This window comes from Rhinatrema bivittatum, chromosome 9 (assembly GCF_901001135.1).
Source record: "Rhinatrema bivittatum chromosome 9, aRhiBiv1.1, whole genome shotgun sequence".
Classification (NCBI taxonomy): domain Eukaryota; kingdom Metazoa; phylum Chordata; class Amphibia; order Gymnophiona; family Rhinatrematidae; genus Rhinatrema; species Rhinatrema bivittatum.
The window spans coordinates 2,067,514-2,088,071 of NC_042623.1; the positions used below are offsets into that span (position 1 = coordinate 2,067,514).

A 20,558-nucleotide genomic window follows, 5' to 3' on the forward strand; every position below is an offset into this window, starting at 1 on the left:
CTCCCTCCATAGCCAGTGACCAATCCCATTCTTATTGTGTCCTCTCCCCCCATAGCCAGTGACCCAATTGGACTTGTCTGCTGTCTGCAGTTTTTGGGTTTGAAGTCTGGGTGAACTAATAGGGGTTCAGGGTGAAGTGATAGATAGTCAAGGGGAAGTGGAGAAGGACTGGAACTGGTGGAGATACTGGTGAAATGATGATTCCAATATGCATGCAAGTATTTTTTAAATGGTTTACATGTATACTTTATTCAATACTTACCTCTGCATAAAAACATGGCTTATTAGGCATACATGTTATATTTGTATGTGCCTAAAATATACATGTGTATGTTTACAAAATAGTTAAACACAAAGGATAAAAACGTGGTATAAACATAGAGGATCCCTATGGTAATGAGGGAACTATGCACTTTGCAGCCTTCACTAAGCGACGGTTGCAGCCAGGTGCAGCAATGATATGGTCGCATTGTGCTTCCTGGAGGGCATGGGGAATCCTGCAAGGAGTGGCAGCTGTAATCCTAAGGAGGGCACAATGGGACTGGGGGCGTTGCATGTGGGATTTTGATCTACTTTGAGTAAATGCTGCTGGGCAGGCTGGATGGGTCATTTGCTCTTGATCTGCTGTCTTTTACTATGAGAGTACGTTCAGTAGAAAAGTCTGCACTTTCTTGCATTGGAAATCTGCAGGCATACTGAAAAATACATGTGTATACACAGAGCATAAGGATGCACGTTTTATAAACTCCCTGGGAGTTTAAAAAACCCTAGCATAAATCTCCTTCCTTCGTCTTGTGCACGTAAATGCTGTACCACAGATAGGTTTGAGAGTTTAGAAAATCCTAGCATTAATCTCCTCCTGTCCAGTTATGCACGCAAATGACATATCATGGACAAGTTTGAGAACTGGGCTCCAAGTATGCATGCTCATGCTTTCCTTTGTTTTTAAACTTACACCTGCTTTTTCTGTGGGCACTTTTTTCATAGAATATAAAAAGTACAATCCATGACGGTAACTTTAAAACAGGTACGGGGAAGTACATGTGCATGCATTTGTCAACCCACATCCAGAGACAAATCCATTTTATAACAATTGCATATATGTACGCATGTACACATATGTACACATGGAGAAGGACCATCACTAGTTAACAAGAAACTGGAGGGGAGTGGAGTAGATGTAACTCCATTTACAGTAGAGAATGTATGGGAAGAGCTGGGGAAACTGAAAGTGGACAAAGCCATGGGGCCTGATGAGGTTCATCCCAGGACACTGAGGGAGCTCAGAGATGTGCTGGCGGGTCCGCTGTGTGACCTGTTCAATAGATCCCTAGAAACGGGAGTGGTGTCGAGTGATTAGAGAAGAGCGGTGGTGGTACCGTTTCACAAGAGTGGGAACAGAGAAGAGGCCGGTAACTACAGACCAGTTAGCCTCACTTCGGTGGTGGGAAAAGTAATGGAGTCACTGTTGAAAGAGAGAATAGTGAACTATCTACAGTCGGGAGAATTGCTGGACCAGAGGCAGCATGGATTCACCAGGGGAAGATCCTGTCAGACAAATCTGATTGACTTTTTTGACTGGGTAACCAAGGAATTGGATCAAGGAAGAACACTCGATGTCATCTACTTGGATTTCAGCAAAGCTTTTGATACGATCCCACATAGGAGACTGGTGAATAAATTGAGAAGCTTAGGAGTGAGTGCCGAGGTGGTGGCCTGGATTGCAAACTGGTTGACAGACAGAAGACAATGTGTGATGGTAAATGGAACTCTCTCTGAAGAGAGAACGGTTTTAAGCGGTGTACCGCAGGGATCGGTGTTGGGACCGGTCCTGTTCAATATCTTTGTGAGCGACATTGCGGACTGGATGGAAGGTAAGGTTTGTCTTTTTGCGGATGACACTAAGATCTGCAACAGAGTGGACACGCCAGAAGGAGTGGAGAGAATGAGATGGGATTTAAGGAAGCTGGAAGAGTGGTCGAAGATATGGCACCTGAGATTCAATGCCAAGAAGTGCAGAGTCATGCATATGGGGAATGGAAATCCGAATGAACTGTATTCAATGGGGGGAGAAAGGCTGATGTGCACGGAGCAGGAGAGAGACCTTGGGGTGATAGTGTCTAATGATCTGAAGTCGGCGAAACAATGTGACAAGGCGATAGCTAAAGCCAGAAGAATGCTGGGCTGCATAGAGAGAGGAATATCAAGTAAGAAAAGGGAAGTGATTATCCCCTTGTACAGGTCCTTGGTGAGGCCTCACCTGGAGTACTGTGTTCAGCTCTGGAGACCATATCTCCAAAGAGACAAAGACAAGATGGAGGCGGTCCAGAGAAGGGCGACCAAAAAGGTGGAGGGTCTTCATTAAATGACTTATGAGGAGAGATTAAAGAATCTAAATATGTACACCCTGGAGGAAAGGAGGAGCAGAGGTGATATGATACAGACTTTCAGATACTTGAAAGGGTTTAATAATCCAAAGACAATGACAAACCTTTTCCATCGGAAAAAAATCAACAGAACCAGAGGTCACGATTTGAAGCTCCAGGGAGGAAGACTGAGAACCAATGTCAGGAAGTATTTCTTCACGGAAAGGGTGGTGGATGCCTGGAATGCCCTTCCAGAGGAAGTGGTGAAGACCAGAACTGTGTAGGTCTTCAAAGGGACGTGGGATAAATACTGTGGATCCATAAAGTCTAGAGGACATGAATGAAGAGTGGGTGGCTCGCGGGAACGACGGCTACTACCTGGAGATAATATCCTTATTCAATAAACATACACACGGTTAATGCGACTCCAACATTACTCTAAGCTTCAACGGCAAGAGGAAATGTGGAAAAAAGGATTTGCATTCACAAAAAAGCGGGGAGTAGCTGGCTTGTTACGGCGGTTACTACCCCAAACCAAATAAGCCTGATACTTCACTTTCAATGCATATCCAGCATAGCTCTCTGCTTCAATGGCAGGGGAGAAAGACCGATACTTCACACATATCCAGCATAGCTCTCTGCTTCAATGGCAGGGGAGAAAGACCGATACTTCACGCATATCCAGCATAGCTCTCTGCTTCAATGGCAGGGGAGAAAGACCGATACTTCACGCATATCCAGCATAGCTCTCTGCTTCAATGGCAGGGGAGAAAGACTGATACTTCACACATATCCAGCATAGCTCTCTGCTTCAATGGCAGGGGAAATGAAGAAAAGTGGATCTATATAAAGACAACAACCAACAAGGACTGAATTACATAGTCTGGGTAAAACAAATAAGCATGGGTGTAGCTTGCTTATTGCGGCGGTTACTACCCCTAACTAATCAAGCTAGATATTTCACTTAGATGCAGTTCCAACACTGCTCTCTACATTAATGGTGGGGGTGGAAGGGAAATAGAACCAAAAGGTTACTAAGAGCCAAGAGTATCAGATAAGTATGAGAAAAAAAAGTGTGAAGCTTGCTGGGCAGACTGGATGGGCCGTTTGGTCTTCTTCTGCCGTCATTTCTATGTTTCTATATGTTTCTATGTTATCAAATAGGATGGACATGCATACATGTGCATGCAATTTTAAATGGATGTGCGCATGTGTACGCACATCCTGTGTCGCCGTCTACTGCATAAGTGGGGGAATTTTACAAGGGATGCACACTGAGAGGCAGATTTTCAAAGGGTTACACGCGTAACATACATGTGTAACCCTGAAAACCTGCCCCTGCACGCGCTGAGCCTATCTTGCATAGGCTTGGCAGTGTGCACAAGCCCCGGGATGCGCGTATGTCCCAGGGCTTGCAAAAAGAGGCGGGGTGTGGGCGGTCCTGGGCGGTCCGAGGGTATGGCAGGGGTGTGGCCGGAGCCTCCAGGCACAGCGGCCATTTGCCGCTGTGCCCGGGATCGCGGGCCGGCCGTTGGCAGGCGCGCGTAAGCTACGCCTACCAGGAGGCAGGCGCAACTTCTCCAACAAAGGTAAGGGGGGTTCAGGTAGGGCTGGGGGGCGGGTTAGGTAGGGGAAGGGAGGGGAAGGTGGGGGGAGGCAGAGGGAACGGAGTAAGGCTGCGCGGCTTGACGTGCACAAGTTGCACAATTGTGCACCCCCTTGCGCGCGCCCACCCTGGATTTTATAACATGCGTGCGCGTTATAAAATCGGGCATAGATTTGTTTGCACCGGGTTGCACTAACAAATCTATGCCCGCACGCAGGTTTTAAGATCTGCCCCGAGGCTATTTGCCATTTTACCCATTCATGCGCAGTTCATCCAGTTTAAGGATGGGACTTGCAAACCCCTCACTTTCCCACTGTTAGCTCTAACCCTTAAAACCATCCATAGCAGAAGTAAATGTTCACAGCAGGGGACCCCGACATCTTAAAAAATGGCACGGGCCATCCATTGCTCCTATCATGTGACAGGGGCCAGCCAATGGCACTGATAGCCCTTGCCACATGGTAAGGGCAAAAGGCCATCGGCGCCATTTTGATTAGTGGCAGCCAACGGCCCGAGAGGAGGAGATTCCTCCTGGGACCCTCGCTGGACCAGCAGGGACTTTAGGCAAGTTTTTGGGGGGTCGGGAGGGTAGGAGAATGCAATTAATTAAATCTGAAGAGTTGGGGTGGGTTTGGGGGTTTGCTTTTTTTTTTTTAATGTGCCCTTTCTCCCCCCCCCCGCCAAAAAAAACCCGATAAGAAAACCACACAAAATTTCATGTGGTTTTCCTATCATTTTCGGGGACCCCCGAACCATGACGAAATAGTAAATATCGTCTATATTTCCTATTTCGTCGCAAACAAATGCACATCCCTAGTATTTATACACACATTTCTTGGCCAGGCCACGATACACCCACAGCCCACCCAGACCGTGCCCATGCTTCACCCCTTTTTGGAAACGTTTTCCTTGTGCGCGTAGCGGGAGAGACGCGTCCTCAGGGGCCTTTTAGAATCTGCTCGGTGAGCACTGGCCTGGCACGAGCAGGGCTTTCAATATTTGCCTTTATGTGCATTATTTGTATCCCCAAATGATACATGCTAGAAATACCTCCTCTTAAAAATCTACATCTGGGGGGGCATTGTGTGTAATCTTAGCTGCTAGGAGGGAGGGAGCCAGTTAAAATGGGTAAAATTTCCTTCTGAACGGTTGCAGGCCTAGAGGAAGTGTGACCGAATTCTCCTATTCTCCTAATAGGATGAAATGATTTGAAAGGGAGAAGGTGGAATTTAGAAATTAGTATATTTTTTCCTCATTTCTCAGGTCTATAGAAAAAGCCCTGGAGCGACAGTGCATACAAGGAGCGTTTTGACTAAAGATAAACAAGGGGAATGGTGGTCAAGGTCTTGTGCTGGAGGCTGCAGAATGATTAATAGGGGAAAAATGTTCTTGAAATGTTGTTTTCCCCCTTAATCTTTAACCTCTGAGTCAGGAAAAAAAGACCTGCACATCTAGACAGAAAATAAATTCAAACGGCACTGCACAGAGAGACAGCATAAGGCAAGAGAAAATTGTTGGTGAAGGAGCCTGGAAAGGGTGCATAGTCGTAGGGAAAAGGAGCTGATACTGTATTTGAATTTTGGATTTCATTTTAGTCTCCCAGATATGCAAAGGATAAAGCTGAAATAGTAAGAGTACAAAAGAATAGGCCAAAGCATGTAAAGGACATGGGGCACAGAAGCTGCTAGAGAGGCGAGAAAAACGTGGGCTAATGATAGAAATGATAAATAGTTCTTTTGATGGAGGAAATTACGGGGTTTATGAGTACATTGATTGTATAAACTTTGATCCAAGGATTTGACTAAAGCCCTTGGATTACCTGCACACATCAGCTACGTTTTTCTGAATCCTTTAGAAACTCACACCTTGCTCATTCTGGGGTAGATTTTAAAAGAAGCGCGGGGGCGTACATGAGTGCACACCACCCGGCGTACGCACATGGATGCCCGATTTTATAACATGCGTGTGCCGACGCCTGCGGCCTTCGCCCGTTCCCTTCCCCCTACTCTATCCTTCCCACCCCTTCCCCTAACCTTCCCACCCCCTAGCCCTATTCTTACCCCACACACACACACATTTATCATACTGGCACACGTAGCACAAACGCTTCTTCTTAGGCAAATTGGCGTAAAGTCTAAGAGGAAAAGGTACTTGCAGACTTTCCATCTTAAAAGTGCCCTTGAAGACTGTAGCATGCACACTGACTCGGGCTTGAAAGATGTTAGCATGCATACAGTAACATGTAAATGAAGAAAGCCCATAAGCAAATTAGGTTTTAGCAAATATCATGATATGATCCCCACGCATTGGGGCGGATTTTCAGAGCTCTGCTCGCCTAAATCCGCCCAAAACCGGGCGGATTTAGGCGAGCAGGGCCCTGCACGCCAGTAGGCCTATTTTACATAGGCCTACTGGCGTGCGCAGAGCCCCGGGACTCGCGTAAGTCCCGGGGTTTTCGGAGGGGGCGTGTCGGGGGGCGGGCCCGAACCGCGCGGCGTTTTCGGGGCGTGTCGGGAGCGTTCCGGGGGCGGGCCCAGGGGCATGGCTACGGCCCAGGGCGGCCCGGGGGCGTGGCCGTGCCCTCCGGACCCGCCCCCAGGTCGCATCCCGGCGCGCAGGAGGCCCGCTGACACACGGGGATTTACGCCTCCCTCTGGGAGGCGTAAATCCCCCGACAAAGGTAAGGGGGGGGCTTAGACAGGGCCAGGTGGGTGGGTTAGGTAGGGGAAGGGAGGGGAAGGTGAGGGGAGGGCAAAAGGAAGTTCCCTCCGAGGCCGCTCCGATTTCGGAGCGGCCTCGGAGGGAACGGGGGTAGGCTGCGCGGCTCGGCGCGCGCCGGCTATACAAAATCCATAGCCTTGCGCGCGACGATCCAGGTTTTTAGCAGATACGCGCGGCTCCGCGCGTATCTGCTAAAATCCCGCGTACTTTTGTTTGCGCCTGGAGCGCAAACAAAAGTAGGCCTATTCGCGGAGTCTGAAAATCCGCCCCATTATGTAGGCCATGCTTACTGCGGTCTAACACCTGCCTCCAGCCACTTTCTCTTCCTCCACCTCCTCTTCCTCTTCTTCCTCCACCTCCTCTTCCTCCACTTCCTCTTCCTCCACCTCTTCTTCCTCCACCTCCTCTTCCTCCACTTCCTCTTCCTCCATCTCCTCTTCCTCCACCTCCTCTTCCTCCATCTCCTCTTCCTCCACTTCTTCTTCCTCCACTTCCTCTTCCTCCATCTCCTCTTCCTCCACCTCCTCTTCCTCCACTTCCTCTTCCTCCATCTCCTCTTCCTCCACTTCCTCTTCCTCCACCTCCTTTGTATACATCTGAGCTGAGTGGCTTTGCTCTTCTGGAAGTTTTTCTTTCACCTCCATTCCTGGGGTCCAGATGCTCTCCGGCCCTCAGTACTGACAATGAGCCCCATGAGCAGGCTTAATTTTATTCAGGGGCACTGAGTCATGAGGAAAAGAGGATTCTGCATGTCCAGTTTATTATATTCTTACTAATTTGTGTAGCATCTAAATGCTACAAGGAAATGCTACATGCGTAAAAAAACAGGTTTCGCGTGTGGCCAGGCCTTGGGTGTGCTGCGCGCATTTTAAAATGGCCCCGGTCATGCTCGTAGCTCCTGTTATGTGCAGAAGTGCCAGGGGCGGGCTGGGGTGTGTGGTCTGGGTGGGGAGGGGCGGGTCAGGTCGGAGGCCGGCAGGGACAGCAGCCATTAGCAGCCATTAGCTGCTCTCTCGGGGAAGCTAGGTAGGGGGTTAGGGGTTGGGATGGAGAGGGGAGAGGGGAAAGGGGAAAAGGGAAGGAAGGTTAAGCAAGGGGATAGAGAAGTTCCCTTCCAGTCTGCTGGAAAAAAGGCCAATCGCATCCCCACGTGTAATCTGAAAATTCCACCACCCCCACACAAGTGAATCACGGCCCGCGCACACATATGTGTGCAGATGTTAAAATCTGGTGCGCACACATTGACACGTGCATGCAGTTTTGAAAATTGACCCCTAAGTGAATACAGCAAGGAAAACGTACATAGTCTGGCCTATTATTTATTTATTTTATTTATTTATTTTTAATTTTTATATACCGGAATTCCTGTATACAATACAAATCAGTCCGGTTTACATGAAACGAAAAGATTGCCCTGGTCTGGGAGGTCAGACCGGGGTTTTTTTACAAAGAACATTGAACAATAATATATAATACATTATATATTATTATGCACATTGAAGGTCTATGCATGCTTCGGAGGCTATATTTTAGTGAGTATGTGAAATGTTTCAGTGAATCACATTAAATGATAGTTTAATGTGCAATTTACAATGCTAACAAAATTGTATTTGTTTTAGTGCACAGACCCCCCCATCTGTGACCACATCTTTACTCTCGCCTGCCGAGAGTCCAAAACAGTTGTGTCTGCTTTGCAAACGCTATTGGTGTTCCTTGTTGAAAATGCTTTGGTTTCTGAATGCAGAAATGTGATTCTTTTAATATTAAGCTCTTGGGGTAGATTTTCAAACGTGTGCATGGATGTTATGAAGTCCGTGGGCAGTGCGCACAAGTGGGGGGACTTTCGCAATTTCCGCGCGGCGACACATTCGAGCCTTCCCCCCTACCCAAATTCCTTCCCTCTTCCCCTCTCCTCCCCACTCACTAAACCCTCCCTTTGGGGTTTTCTCTTTGCTTTATGACTTACTCCAGGTCCCCAGGCTGCAGTAAGTTGCGCGCGCCAGCGGCTGCCGGCGCACAAGTCTTCAGGAGAACGATCAATGGTGCCCGCCCTCTTCCCCACCCCCCCCGGCCTGCCCCTTTGAAGAGGCCCAGCACTTATCTGTGTACCGGGGTTTACGCACGCGGCCGGGCCCCTTTGAAGATTCACCCAACGTGCAAGGCCCGGCCACGTGTGCAGGTTTCTAAAATTCTACCCGTTGGGGTCCAGTTCTGTTTCACTGTCATCCATTTGTATTGCAGACGTGGCCTCGGCGTTGCTTACGTATCGTCTCTTCTCTGGGAGTGGGCTCGCCCTCTTTATTTCCCTTCTTATTTTTCTAGCTTCGTACAGCTCGGATGCATTCCTGCTTACATTTCTTATTACCAGACTTGAGGTCCTGAATAAACATAAAGGGCCCTAGGTTTAGGGCTTCTGATTTTAATGGTGAATTATAAAAGTCCCATACACGCATCAATTAGGGGATGTGTGAATATAACGGGCCGGTGTGTGCTGAGTGGATTTTACAATCCACCTGGATGCACACGTAAATGCCACAAATTCAAGGGTGGGGTGTGGGTGTCGTCAGGGCAGGGCATGGGCACCGCAGGATTTACACCTGAAATTTGTGCGTAATTACTTTACTTCTATGCATGACTTGTAAGTGATAAATCACAAAAATCTAGGCAGATCAGCGGGGTTTAAAGGTCAGGGCTAACAGGAGGAAGGGAGGCTATTAAACTAGTGGGGTTTGGAAGTCTGATCCCTTAACTGGGCAAACTGGAAATGAACTGGTAAAATGGCCAATGGCATTGGCGCCTTGTAAAATCTCCCCACTTATGCGGTAGAAGCGGCATTTGTGTGCACAATCATCTGCCCACTTAAAATTCAGTGCTCATGTGCACACAGACAGGTTAGTGTGTAACGTGCACATGTACTGGCAAATGTTATAAAACTGCCGAGGTCCTGGGCGCGTGACAACAAACGAGCACACATCTGCACCTGCAAGCTGCTATGAACGTTACCCTAAGTTTCTAAACTGATAATCCTCAATAAAATAGCTGTCCCATCCCTCTGAAGTGAAAGAAAATAGTTGTTTATTAGATAAACAACTATTAGCAGTGATGCATTATTTTGTATGAACCCTACATACCTACAATAACGCTACAGTCTATTATTTATTTATTTATTTTAAGTTTTTCTATACCGGCATTCGCGATAAATATCGCATCATGTCGGTTTACAATTAACAAGTAGATAGGGAACAAAAGGCAATAAATAACATTGATCTAAGTAATAATAATAATAAAATAATAGTAATAGTAGTAAAAAACGTTAAACAAGAGAAGGCTAAGGAATGCAGTTACAATAAAACAAGGGAGTAATATAACTTGGATCAGAGAAAAGAAGCAGGGGTTTAAATATATATAACATATATGCCAGTCAATGTGCTTATAGCGTTGAAGAATTGCCCTTATGAGGTAGGGATATTAATTACTATGATTAAGGCAAAGTCTGAGCGAATAGGTAATAATGGAATGGTAAATGCCTTCTTGAAGTCCCTTCTGTGAAAGTAATCAGACTTGCCAAGAATAGCTATGTAGCATTCCCTCCCAGGCAGGAGTCATGTACAAAATCTTTTACAAAACACTTTCTTGTTTAGTCCGTTACCAATTATTTTGAGTTCCATGGTTATCTTCAGGCCGTATGATTGCAAAAGGTGATTTATTGTGATAGAGGATTGTTACGTTATGTGTTGTTTTGTGAACATATGAATGTTTTATCTGTAAGCTGCCCAGAACTAAGGATACAGAGAAGGGCAACCAAAATGATAAAGGGGATGGAACAGCTCCCCTATGAGGAAAGGCTGAAGAGGTTAGGGCTGTTCAGCTTGGAGAAGAGACGACTGAGGGGGGATATGATAGAGGTCTTTAAGATCATGAGAGGTCTAGAACGGGTAGATGTGAATCGGTTATTTACACTTTCCAATAATAGAAGGACTAGAGGGCATTCCATGAAGTTAGCAAGTAGCACATTTAAGACTAATCGGAGAAAATTATTTTTCACTCAACGCACAATAAAGCTCTGGAATTTGTTGCCAGGGGATAAGGTTAGTGCAGTTGGTGTAGCTGGGATCAAAAAAGGTTTGGATAAGTTCTTGGAGGAGAAGTCCATTAATGGCTATTAATCAACTTTACTTAGGGAATGGCCTCTGCTATTAATTGCATCAGTAGCATGGGATCTTCTTAGTATTTGGGTAATTGCCAGGTTCTTGTGGCCTGGATTGGCCACTGTTGGAAACAGGATGCTGGGCTTGATGGACCCTTGGTCTGACCCAGCATGGAAATTTCTTATGTTCTTACGTTGTGGCATATAAATAGTTCAAATAAATAAACAGATTGTACCTACTTCACAAAAGCACTTATAAACCCCAATTTTTACATGCATTGGGAGATTTGAGTCAGTTTCATAAACAACTGAAATCTCTTTTGTTTCAGGAGATGTTCATGATGGTTTAGATAACTGGGATATAAGTTATCAGAGCTTATTTTTTAAATATGGTGTTTTATTTTTGTACTTTAACTTTCATATTGTAATCCACTTAGCATAGCAGTGCATTCTAAGTGCAAAATAAAAGATATAAATAAATAAATAAATAAATAAATAAATAAATAAATGTTGATACCCACAAAGAACCCTCAAATAGCTGGAGAATAAAAACCCAAATTTACAATGTATAAATGCTTAATATCAGAAGCTCCTATATTATAGAAGGAGATTTCAAGCACATGGTTGGGAGCAGTCTACATTTATATCATCTTTATCCATGTGACAAGCAGAAGTCAAGTCATTTTTCTAATACAATATTTTTATATTTTTATTTGCCAAAATCTAAGTCCAAAATTTGGGTAAATCAAGTCCTCTAGAACATTAACTGGATTAGAATATTTATTTCTACAAATTGCCTGAGACATTTTCAACTGACTAATCCATTGAAAATATCCACATGTAAGTGTTGGAAGGAAAAATGTATAAGATATTGATGTAAAGCACAACAATGAACTAAAAGCAAATGCTAGAAAAATAAAGTTCCGAGTCTGCAAACTTGTTATATGAAAGGAAGTCATCCACACATTTATAAACATTAGGAATTGACAGTCATCATACACACAGGACAGATTCCACAATACTTATTAGTGGGAATTTAAAACACTAACTTAAAATGCCTGGTTTGGATTTAGGGAGTAATTTTCAAAAGGAGTTGTATGCATACATTTAACTACTATTGTACAATTTTCAAACGCCACTGGGTGAAGTACATTTACTCGTTGAAAACCCTGTTTTACTCTTTATTTATTTATTTAGGTTTTTTATATACCGGCAAACATGATAAAATCACATCATGCCGGTTTACATTCGAACAAGGTGTGCAAAAAATACAAAACTGAATCTAGTGCAGAGGAGTTGCAGTTACAATGGAACAGGGGTAATGGAACTGGGACACGAGAGAAAAAGCAGAAGAAGGTTAACATCATAAATTAATAATTATTTACAGAACCGGAGTGGCTACATTCTTTGAGTGTATAGGTTGTGATTCAGGTGTGGTCAAGGAAGGCTTGTTTGAAAAGCCAAGTTTTCAATCTTTTTCGGAAGGTTGGCAGGCAAGGCTCCTGGCGAAGGTTCGTGGGGATGGAGTTCCAGAGTGATTTGAGAAGCAAATGCTTCTCAAAATCAGGCCCACAGTGAAGGCATAACTCAGAATTGAGTAACTGTAAAGTTCCTCTGAATCAATATCCAGAGCACTACTGACATATTTTGTATAAAGAAAGGTTTGTAGGTTTTAACCTGCACACATACATTAAAATCGCTTCTCGGCCTTTTGAATAAGATCATGCGTAGAAGTGTGTGTAAATTGCCTGATCTGAGGAGGATAAGCTCTTAGCATGCTTCTAATTTTATATCTTGTAGCATACACCCTCTTACTTTTAATGACATTTAATAGTATGCTTGCTAGGGATGTGCAGAGGAAAAAAGTTAGTTTTGGTTTGATCAATCATTTTGTAGGGTACCTTTGTTTGGTTCATTAATTTCAAATGGAAAAAAAATTGTTCATTTTATTCATTTGTTTACCATGAAAGTCAATGGGGAAAGCACTGTAGTGTATTTTGGGCTCCAAAATTTGGATTTTCTAATAATTTCTAATGAAATTGATAGATAGACATCATCAGAAGGATGAAATATGCAAATGTATCAAAACTATATCATTGTGGCACCAAAAGTGTTGTTGTAGTTGCTCACTTGAATACATTAGGTAATATTGCCCCTATAAAGGTCCCTGGTACGACCTCACTTGGAATACTGTGCACAACTCTGGAGACCACACCTTCAAAAAGATATAAATAGGATGGAGTTGATTCAGCTGTGGTTACTAAAATGGTCAGTGGTCTTTGTTCTAATGCATATGGGGATAGACTTAGGGCCTCATTTTCCAACGCTTGCGCTAGCAGCGCAGTATTGCGTTATCAGCGCAAGCGTGCACTAGCGATATGGGGGCTGAGTCGGCCCCGGAAGAGGAGGAGTCGGGGCGTCACTGGGGCCGACTCTGCAAAGAAGGTGCGGACGGCGAAAAGGTAAGGGCCTTTTCGCGTTCTATTTCGCGCCCAATAGCGCCACCTTTCACGGTGGTGCTATTGGGTGCAAAACCGGCAGTGATCGCACCGCAGCGATGCGATCGCTGCTGGCTAGCGCAAGACCGCCCCCCCCCCCCCGTTTTGACTCCCCACCCCCCCATTAGCACGATTTTTCTAAAGTATCGCGGGCCTGCGATTCTTTAGAAAATGAGGCCCTTAAAGATCTAAACATGTATACTCTAGAGCAGGGGTGGGCAAGTCCGGTCCTCGAGGGCTGCAAACCAGTCGGGTTTTCAGGATACCCCTCATGAATATGCATGAAATAGATTTGCATACAACTGAGGCAGTGTGTATGCAGGTCTCTCTCATGCATATTCATTAAGGATATCCTGAAAACCCGACTAGTTTGCAGCCCTCGAGGACCAGAATTGCCCACCCCTGCTCTAGAGGAAAGGTGAGAGAGAAAATATGATAAAGACATTCAAATATATCAAACATTTCCATGCATAGGAGATGAGCCTTTTTCAATGGAAAGGACGTTCTAGAAAGAGGGGTCATGAGATGAGCTTGAAAGGGGATAGACTAAGGAAATATTTCTTTACAAAGAGGTGTGGATGTGTGGAACTGTTGGAAGACATAAGGAGTTAAAAAGTGGATGAGAAGACTTTGTAGGTGCAGGTGGGAAATAATAGTGGAACAAAACAATCACCAATCAATTAATAAATGAATAAATATGGCTCACTATATAGTGCACAGCTTAGCACAAGGATTGCTAAGACATTTTTAAAACTATACATTTCTTCTCTAGTCTCCCTAGTAATTACTAGCTCAGATAAGAACAAGAGACATATGTTTGTCTAACTGATAAGGTCAGTGCTTACAGTCAGGCACAGGATGTCTCTAAGAAGCCATAAAACAAATTGAAGAAAATTATTTTTCACTCAGCGCTAGTTAAACCCTAGACTTCATTGGCAGAGGATGTGGTTACTGCAGTTAGTGTAACTGGGTTTAAAAAAAGGTTTGGATACATTTTTAGAGGAAAATACATAAACTGCTATTATGGTAAGCTTGTGATTTATCTAATGTTTGGGTACTTGCCAGGTTCTTGTGATTTGGATTGGCCACTGTTGAATACTGGGCTTGATGGACCCTTGGTCTGACCCAGTATGGCATATCTTATGTTCTTATGTTATGTTCATAGCCAAACCATAAATGTTGTTGAAACTGAGTTTTAATTAGAATAACCAGCTTTGCCAAACCTGGATTAAAGTCAGAAAATGAGAGTATAAGAAACTAGCGATTGACAATATTCTTTAGATGATCCACAGAAGAGCACTGTCAGCCATTTTGTGGGGTCTATGAGCCTGTGTGTCCCTTGATTTTTCATATATATGTTGACTCACAACAGAAGAACTGTGAGGGAGGTATCTTCTTTATCTTCTTGTACAAAATCCTTTTATTATTGTAACACCATTTGCTTTTTACTGCTTTATTTAATATTGCTGTAATTATGTAAGATATTTATCTTTCCATAATTTTACCATATATTTACCATATTTACTAACTGAGTATTTGCTTTTACATATCTGTGTTTGTGTGTTCTATGATATAATCACCACCATTCAGGGCACCAAGTACATTTGACATCAACAGGATATGATATCATAGCAACACTTCATTGAATGTTAGATACATTTCCATACTGAGTAAGTGACAGAGAGTGTCAGAAAGAATGTGTGTCCTTTTTGCTGTAGACACTGGGATCATGAGTAAATTTAGTATCCCTCACTGCTAGGTGCAGTATGAGTGCAAAGCAATAGATACTCTGAAAGACCCTAAATGTTATTGCTTTCATTATATTTGTACCACAGTCTCTCACAAAGAAACATGCCTGAATACTTTTGCCTCTCTGGTATTTCTTAGGGCTGATATGATATTCTATAAGGTATGGAGCTAGCATCAACTGGGTGTACAGCACAGCTCGTCTGTACCCTGATGGTCTGTCCCTGCTAGAGCTTCTGCCTCCCCCTTCCTCAGTCAGGTCCCACTAGTTTGCTGTCAGTGGATATGTAAGCGTACATAGGATTCATTCTCATCCATATATTGCTGTTGAAATGCATGGTATACCCTTCTGAATTAACCTGTTGTGACTGTGGCATCGGTTGTAAGGGTTAGGATAATCTAGCTGCTAAATGTAGTCCCGGAGGGCACATTGTAATGGGGGGCTAAAATATGTAGCAGAAGCTTAAAGTCCATGTTCTCCACTACCTGAAAGAGTTGGTCATCCAGGAAAATCATTTCCACAATGCTCTATTCCACAATGCTCTATGTTAGTATTTCAGATGCTGCTTGTGCTTGCCTCTTGCCCCAGGACAGTGCTACAGAAAATCACCTCATTTCCTCAGTGGTGGATTGCCACTTCCAATGCATGGCTGGGGACTGCTGGCCTGACACCTGACTGGTGATCAGTTTGAGGAAAAGTCTTTTCTTTTTCAACCTCTCTCCTCTGGCTTTTATTTGCAGTGACAGAAGGGGCCCTCAGGCTAGTACTGCCACCCTCCCCTAATGCCAATGCTAGTGGGTGCTGTATCTGTAGGTGATGCTGCATACCAGTTTTCGTGAGAAGCCCCACTTGCTTCCTCAATTGATATCCTCCCTGCAGTGAATACACTGAGCAAAATGCACATCTTCCCTCACTTTAAAGTGCTTCAGATCAGGAATTTCTTCTGTGATCCCTAATCTACATTCTTAGAGGTTGATGATGACCCTGGAATTGAGGTAGATGGTGGACCCTGAGGAAGACTATCAGGGCATCACTCATGCTTTCTACATGCACCGCTGGCTCTTGTGATCTCTATTTTTTCAGTCTTACATCTTATATATACATCATATATATATATATATATATATATACACATCTGGTTAAAATTAAGGATATCTGGGATCCTGTTCCTAGACAACGTTAGACCCACTCTCAGATATGTCTAGAGTTAACCAAATAAGTTGTTTGTCTAACTCCAAATATCAGAGTTACCTGGATAAGTTATTCACCAAACTCAGCCTTGCTTTGAACACTCCCATCATGCTCCTTTGTTATTCAGCTAAATTGTAGTGATAAGAAAGGGGAATATTCAAAACTAACCATTTAAGATGGACGGCTTATTTTATTTTTTTATTTCATTTATAGTCTGCTTTCCAGGCACTTCAAGGTAGATTATATTCAGGAACTCTAAGTATTTCCCCATCCACAAAGGGTTCACACTCTAAAGGGCTTATTTACAAAGGAGCCAATATTAAAATATATCCAGCCATGTAAGTTAGCTGGTGAGATGTACCTGGCTAACTTACACAAGATATTTCCAGATAAGTATTAAAGTTCGCCAAATAAACTTATCCAGATAACTTTAGATCTACTAAGGGCCATGTCTAACTTATCTGGTTCACTTACTGGATAAGGCTCATAAGAACATAAGAACATAAGATATGCCTTACTGGGTCAAACAAGGGTCCATCAAGCCCAGCATCCTGTTTCCAACAGTGGCCAATCCAAATCTCAAGTACCTGGCAATTACCCAAACATTAAATAGATCTCAAACTACAATTCCTTACTGATAGCAGTTTCTCAATTTTTCCTCTAGGAAATTATCCAAACTTTTTTTAAACCCAGTTACACTAACTGCCATAACTACATCCTCTGGCAATGAATTCCAGAGATTAACTATGCGCTGATTAAAAAACAAATTTTCTTCAATTTGTTTTAAATGAGCTACTTGCTAATTTCATGGAGTGCCCCATGATCCTTCTGTTATCTGAGAGAGTAAATAACTGATTCACATTAACCTGTTACAGTCCTTTCATGATTTCATAGACCTCTATCATATCCCACCTCAGTCGTCTCTTCTCCAAACTGAACAGCCCTAACCTCTTTAGTCTTTCTCAAAGAGCAGCCATTCCATGCCTTTTATCATTTTGGATTCCCTTCTCTGTACTTTCTCCAGTGCAATTATATCTTTTTTGAGATGTGGAAACAAGAATCGCACACAGTATTCAAGATACAGTCTCACCATGGAGCAATATAGAGGCATTATGACATCCATCATTTTATTTGCAATTTCCTTCCTAATAATTCCTAACATTCTGTTTGCTTTTTTGACCTCCACAGTAGACTGAGCTGACGATTTCAATGCATTATCCACTATGACTCCTAGATTTCTTTCCTGGGTAGTACCTCCTAAGATAGAACCTAATATAGTGTAACTACAGCAAGGATTATTTTTCCTGATATGCATCACCTTGCACTTGTCCTCATTAAATTTCATCTGCCATTTGGAAGCCCAATCGTCCAGTCTCACAAGGACCCTTGCAATTTATCACAATCCACTTGAGAATTAACTATTCTGCATAATTTTGGGTAATCCGCAAATTTGATCACCTCACTTGTTGTACCCCTTTCCATATCATTTATAAATATATTTAAAAGCACCGGATCAAATACTAGGGATGTGAATCGTGTCCTCGATCGTCTTAACGATCGATTTCGGCTGGGAGGGGGAGGGAATCGTATTGTTGCCGTTTGGGGGGGTAAAATATCGTGAAAAATCGTTAAAAATCGTTAAAAATCGAAAAATCGAAAAATCGAAAAACCGGCACACTAAAACCCCCTAAAACCCACCCCCGACCCTTTAAATTAAATCCCCCACCCAAATAACTTAAATAACCTGCGGGTCCAGCGGCGGTCCGGAACGGGCTCCTGCTCCTCAATCTTGTCGTCTTCAGCCGGCGCCATTTTCCAAAATGGCGCCGAAAAATGGCGGCGGCCATAGACGAAAAAGATTGGACGGCAGGAGGTCCTTCCGGACCCCCGCTGGACTTTTGGCAAGTCTCGTGGGGGTCAGGAGGCCCCCCACAAGCTGGCCAAAAGTTCCTGGAGGTCCAGCGGGGGTCAGGGAGCGATTTCCCGCCGCGAATCGTTTTCGTACGGAAAATGGCGCCGGCCATACGCGTATGGCCGGCGCCATTTTCCGTACGGAAAATGGCGCCGGCAGGAGATCGACTGCAGGAGGTCGTTCAGCGAGGCGCCGGAACCCTCGCTGAACGACCTCCTGCAGTCGATCTCCTGCCGGCGCCATTTTCCGTACGAAAACGATTCGCGGCGGGAAATCGCTCCCTGACCCCCGCTGGACCTCCAGGAACTTTTGGCCAGCTTGTGGGGGGCCTCCTGACCCCCACGAGACTTGCCAAAAGTCCAGCGGGGGTCCGGAAGGACCTCCTGCCGTCCAATCTTTTTCGTCTATGGCCGCCGCCATTTTTCGGCGCCATTTTGGAAAATGGCGCCGGCTGAAGACGACAAGATTCAGGAGCAGGAGCCCGTTCCGGACCGCTGCCGTTCCGGACCGCCGCTGGAGCCGCAGGTTATTTAAGTTATTTGGGGGGGGGTTCGGGAGGGTGGGGGCTTTAATTTAAAGGGTCGGGGGTGGGTTTTAGGGGGTTTTAGTGTGCCGGCTCACGATTCTAACGATTTATAACGATAAATCGTTAGAATCTGTATTGTATTGTGTTCCATAACGGTTTAAGACGATATTAAAATTATCGGACGATAATTTTAATCGTCCTAAAACGATTCACATCCCTATCAAATACAGATCCCTGAGGCACTCCACTATTTACCTTTTTCCACTGTGAAAATTGAGCATTTCATCCTACTCTGTTTCCTGTCTTTTAGCCAGTTTGCAATCCACAAAAGACATCGCTTCCTATCCCATGACATTTTAGTTTTCGTAGAAACCTCTCATGAGGGACTTTGTTGAACACCTTCTGAAAATCCAAATACACCACATCTACCGGTTCATCTTTGTCCACATGTTTATTCATTGCTTCAAAGAAATGTAGGTGATTTGTGTTGGGTAAATCCATGTTGGCTATATCCCATTAAACTATGTCTATCTAAATGTTTTGTGATTTTATTCTTTATGACAGTTTCCACGATTTTTCCTGGCACTGAAGTCAGGCTCTCCAGTCTATATTTCCTGGATCACTTCTGGAGCCCTTTTTAAATATCATGGTTGCAATGGTCACCTTTCAGACTTCAGGTACAAAGGATGGTTTTAATGATAAGTTACAAATTAATTGTAATAGGTCTGAAATTTCATTGAGTTTCCTCAGATCCCTGGGATGTTCACCATCCAGTCCAGGTGATTTACTACTCTTCAGTTTGTCAATCTGGCCAACCACATATCCAGGTTCACCGTGATTTGGTTCAGTTCATCTGAATCGTCACTCTTTAAAACTGTCTCTGGAACAGGTATTTCCACAACATCTTCTTCAGTAAACACCAAAGCAAAAAATGTGTTTAGTCTTTCTGTGATGGCCTTATCTTCCCTAAGTGCCACTTTAATAGTGAATTGCAATCGTTTTAAATGAATTAGACAATTTCAATGAAATTGAAATTGAAACCAAAAAAAAAAAAAAGATACACATCTCTACTCCCTTGCAGGCTTTCTGCACTGGATATATTTTAAAAAGTTTTCATTATCAGTTTTTGCCTCTATGGCCAACTTCTTTTCAAATTCTCTCTTCGCCTGTCTTATCAATGTCTTACATTTAACTTGCCATTGCTTATGCTTTATCCTATTTTCTTCTGATGGATCCTTCTTCCAATTTTTGAATGAAGATCTTTTGGCTAAAATAGTCTCTTTCTCCTCACGTTTTAGCCATGCCAGCAATTGTTTGACCTTCCTTCCACCTTTTTTAATGCATAGAATACATCTGGACTGCACTTCTAGGATGGTATTTTTTTTAACAGGGTCTATGCCTGTTTCACACTCTTAACCTTTTTAATTGTACCTTTCAGGTTTTATTTTAACTATTACCGTCACCCATTCAAATTTGATCATATTATGATCACTATTGATAGCTACTTATCTGGCTAAATTAACTGGAAAGATATTGCTGGCCAGCTATGCCCACAGCCCTCCCACTGACTATATGGCTAACTATTTAGTCAGATAAGTCGCTTATCTGGCTAAGGGGGTCATTTTCTATAGCTTTCGCACGCAATAGCTAGATCAGGGCGGAGTCGGGGCGGAGTCGGACCGAAAGGGGAGGAGTCAGGGCGGCACCAGGGCAGATGCGGCGAAGACATCGCTGACAGTGAAAAGGTAAGGCCCCTTATCGCTGACAGTAACGCGCCCAATAGCACCACCTTTCACAGTGGCCAGCAGCGATAGCACTGCGGTGGTGCGATCACTGACCGCTTT

The 20,558-nt window shown here is 43.9% G+C and overlaps 1 protein-coding gene across 9 annotated transcripts in view; it reads right to left on the reverse strand.

The window, feature by feature from the left end:
- The window catches only part of CACNA2D1 (calcium voltage-gated channel auxiliary subunit alpha2delta 1), a 1,026,983-nt gene that overhangs the window by 8,668 nt on the left and 997,757 nt on the right, over window positions 1–20,558 (reverse strand). The gene's annotated exons all lie outside the window — the stretch shown is intronic.